The sequence below is a fragment of the Capsicum annuum genome, chromosome 1, assembly GCF_002878395.1.
Source record: "Capsicum annuum cultivar UCD-10X-F1 chromosome 1, UCD10Xv1.1, whole genome shotgun sequence".
NCBI classification, from domain to species: Eukaryota; Viridiplantae; Streptophyta; class Magnoliopsida; order Solanales; family Solanaceae; genus Capsicum; species Capsicum annuum.
The window spans coordinates 145481767-145486612 of record NC_061111.1 but is presented as its reverse complement, the minus strand read 5'-3'; positions in this window follow the sequence as shown (position 1 = coordinate 145486612).

The following is a 4846-nucleotide window of genomic DNA, read 5'->3' as shown; positions in this document are numbered from 1 at the left end:
TCTCTTTCTAGGTTTGTCTTTTTAAACTTAATTGGTTATTATTTTCTTCTTATGTTCTTGTCCGTCGAATGATTTATTTGTCAAGAAATTAGTCAAGTATGAAATTATGTCAGACATTCTACTCCTTCTCTATTCTGATTCAAGGTGTATTCTATGAGCCAATCCCGAAATTCATAAGTGCTTCAACTTAGAGATTCCAATTCTTTGTCGCTATGCCAACTTTATTGGACTACATGAATCCGTTTGAGCACATGAATAGCTAAAAGTTTATCCATAAGTTACTATCCATATTATGATTGTTTTCATACTATTTTAATTAGTACACAGTACATACAGCGGAATAGAGCAACATCCCATACTTCATGAAAAAAAAACATCCAGCCTTTATGCACAATGCATTATTCCATTCATATCAGTTCTCAGGGAAGGGAGATGATGCATTCAATCTTTTGATTCCATTTTTATAGTACATACGTATCCTTAGTTTGTAATTCTTCAACAAATTTCTAAAACAATATCAACTAAAAGTTCTACTAGATTATTCACTGGTAGCACTTGATTGTATATGCAAATCAGGAACAACTAAAACTAACAATAACAACCTCAAGAAATATGGAGAAACAAATAACTTAATATATCTACAAAGTATGATTTGTGATAAATTTGTAGAAAAAAATTATTTTATTAATAACTATTGATAAATGTAAAATTTATAATTACTAAGGACATTTTAGTAAACTTACCCATCACGATACAGTACCATACCATCAAACCAAATAATAAATTATTATTAAACAACTGTGAACAATACAGTCCATCCAAACATTGTATTGTGCTATACAATACAATACCATATCATACCATACTGTACCATACATTATGAAATCATGGCAAACCACAATCCAAACAAGGTGGAAGAGGTAGTTGACAACCTGGATGCAGGTAAAAGTCCTCCAGCATTTATGAGCTCATATTCGACAACCACTTCAGACGTGATTCTGAACTGGAACTAATGTGAATTGTGGAATTAGTTGTGAATCACATTTTAATTATCGAACTCTACTAATCTCAGCCATCAGTATTTTAATTTCGACAACATGTAATAACTGAAATCATTTAGAAGTCTGATGGTTAAAATGTAATAGTAATATTCCAATAACTCCATCAAACAAATCTATATATAATAACAAAGGAGGAACATAAAGGAGGTGATGTGGTACCTTTCTATGGCCTCCATTCATATTTTTCTTTTTTCTTCTTTTTTTGGATTTTTTCTCTTTATTTATTTATTTATATTATTTTAATTAGGCCAAAAAATGTGTAGATTCAATTAATCAACGTTTTAACTTCTATTATAATTATCTTCATAATTGAATGTCTTAATATGCATTCATGTCTGACCTTTTAGTGTACTTTCTTTTCTCTTTATAACATCAAGGCAACTTCTCAAACCCCAGAAAAATTCCATCTTTCATGTTTTTAACATTATATTGTCATGCAGGTGAAGGGTGCGTTTTATAAAAAGAAATTAAAGTCAGACAAAATGCACACAAAATATATGCTCATATTCACAGTCATGGCTTGATGCTAACCAACTTGCTGAATCCGTTGAATTTGAGGATAAGATGAAGAAGTTGAGGAGTGTCTGCAATTCAATTATTGCCAAGATGTAACTAAGGTGATGGTGATGACATGCATGAGCGATGAGGCTCTTGCTCATTTTTTTTTCTTTTTCTTAACATAATTTATTTTGATAGAAGGAATAGAAATAGAATTCTAATTAAATATTGTCTTAGAATTTTGGTTATATTAAAAGTGTGAAACTTACATGTAGTTTTAGTTATCGTTGTGTACCCTAATATGTTGTAAGTGATGAACTTGGAAGCCAAGACATCATTTATATACATTATTTAAGATAGCAGACAAATTAAGAAGTTGTCAAGAGCCTATTTCCATGATAGAACAATCTTGTGGTCATGTGGTGTTGTTACTGAAAATTTTAAGGAGCCGCATGCTACTATATTGATTTCATGTGGCCACCTCTTTGGTAGCATCAACATCATTGGCAATTTTGGCACAACTTTCGTTGATAATGTAAGTTTCTTTTTACGTAGAATATAGCATGAAACTTCTTGTTATATACAATGTATCCTTCTCTAATAAAAGAATTATTGCAACGATAGTATTGCTATTATTGCAAGACCATCATCAACACATAACTAGACTATTTTTGGGTGTTTGAACTTTTTGTCATTAATTCAAATACCTCACAATAGATCAAAAAACAAATTCACTTATTTTCTCCAATTATTATATCATTATCTAATTATTTTAATATTGCATTGAAGTGTACAATTATGTTACTCGCTCCCAACATTTTTACTTGTCCACTATATATATATATTAAAAATAAAAGTACAATAATAATTTTTCAATTTGAAAAATGATAATTTACTATTTTCTATTCATTTCATCTTTATTATTAAATATTATTCATCATTTCTCAACACATTATATTTAGTATATTTAAAGAGTGATACTCAAAAAATATTGCATATGAATATGAATATTTATATTTATCATATATAAGTGTCAATATTTCATATTAAGAAATAAAATAATAAAAGAGGGTGATTGTATCGGGTTTGTATTCCCAAGATTTTTATAATGCCATCATTTTATTTTTCAGTATTTAATTTCACATAATTTGCCTCGGTTGTCATGTATTAAAATAATCTCCATTTTTTACCTGTCAAAGAAATTATATATGATATTAAATTAATAAAAAAGATGGAATAATCATGAGATGTCTGATTCTTAAATTTAATTTTCTATTATTAAAGTTGATATTCAACTAATTGGTTATTTGCAACCGCGCTAAGCGCAGAGATTATTGATGACATTTTCTTTCTTGAAAATATATAATAGTCTTTCTAATCTCTATCCCACTTTGTATGATGTTAGAATTCTTTTATTATATTTTTTTTTTAGCAGTAATCCATTTACTAAAGCAATTTGTTTGTAAATTTTTTTTTATATACATTTCTTTTTGACTTTCTTTTCAAGGTTTCGAATGATAACTGTTATTCCTTTAGTTTGATGTGAGGCTAGAATTTTTTAATTTAATGTCGACACCTTCCTATTAGCATCATTCATATTTAGCTTTCTTTTTTCTTTTTTGGCATTTCTTACTCTATTTTATTATATACAATTGTAACACAATAATTTACTTTAGATATTAAAAAGTCCCCATGACTCACACCACTTCATTTTTAGAATTTCTAGTCTAATGATAGTGAGTATTAAAAACCTAATATTAAAGATAATATTAAATTTTCTAAATATTATACTTGTCCCCTTCCTCTTAATTATTTTTTATTAATGTATATTTATATATATTAAAGATAAGAGATAAAAAGACAAAAGATCAAAATCTCATGTAGCCAACTTTAACTACATATCACCAAAGGATGTGGTGCAGTGGATGAGGCTGCTCCTTCCTTAACCAGAGGTCTCAGGTTCGAGCCCTGGGTATGAACTCCAAATGAGGCCCTATCCGGTGTGAATCCGAATTAGTCGAGTTCCAACGCAAGTATCGAACACCGGATGGAAACCAAAAAAAAAAGAAAAGAAAACTTTAACTACATTAACTCCATACTTCCAACCGGTCGATGTAAGTGTTAGTTGTATATCTCTATTATCTTATAATTATCTCCTTTTAAAAAAAATGAAAAGAAAAAAAGAAGAAATTTTCTCATTCAATATACGTATAATTAGAGAAGAAAGAAAAAAAAATACAAAACGAACATAAAGAGAGAAAATTAAATATGAAGATGGAAAATACTTATTCTAATAAATTTTCGTTCTAGATATGATATAAAATATGTAACAAATACGTATATGTAGTTTCTAATATTTTAGAGAAAATTTAAATGGTCCGTGAGGAAAGACTCTAAAGAAATAAAGGATACAAATACAAATTTAGTGTTTATTATCTTCGAAACAATCAAATAAACAAAGAGTAACTTTAAAAATTCTCATGCAATATATAGTATGAATTTAATATTTCTTATCATTCCATAATTTGAATTAAATGTTTTTTATTGTTGCTTAGATGACAAAATTTATTTTGTAGACTTATAGATTGATTCTTGAATATGAATATCTTACTTTTTGAGTATAATAGCTGAGAAGAGCAAGTCGAAATTGAATAACTAACATACAGTAATTATGTTATTCAGTTATGTATTTAACAAAATTATAAATAAAAAATTATAAATTTATAATATGTTGAGGATTTTGTTTCGGAGAAAAGTGATTTATCAATTCCTAAAATCACTTAATGTTCTCCTATGTAAGTGTTGCATGAACAAAAAGACACACACATATATATTGTACGCGGCAATAACTTCACTTCTAAAAATGAGATGAACTTTTTTTATGTTAATATTCTTGAAAAGCGAATCAAATATGAATTAAATGAAAGTTGTCATAATATATATCATGTATTGAAGTTTAAATTTTTATAATCTCACAGACATATTATAATAAAGAAGACAATTATTTATAAGATTAGTCATCAATATGTTTTTTATCACCGCGCAAAGCACGGGCCTATTCCCTAGTGAATAATAAAGTTAATATTTGAAGGCAGCGTGGAAATAAACTCAGCTAAGAGGTGCGAGTTTCGTCCTGTTGGCCCTAAACCGAGATTCTTTGTTAAATAGCCTCTTAAATCTACTTTTTAATTAAGGCAAAATGACCTTTTAGACCTCTCTACTATGTCAGTTTTGTAAGTTGGACACTTCTACTTACATGTTTGTCATCTGAACCCTTGAACCCATCA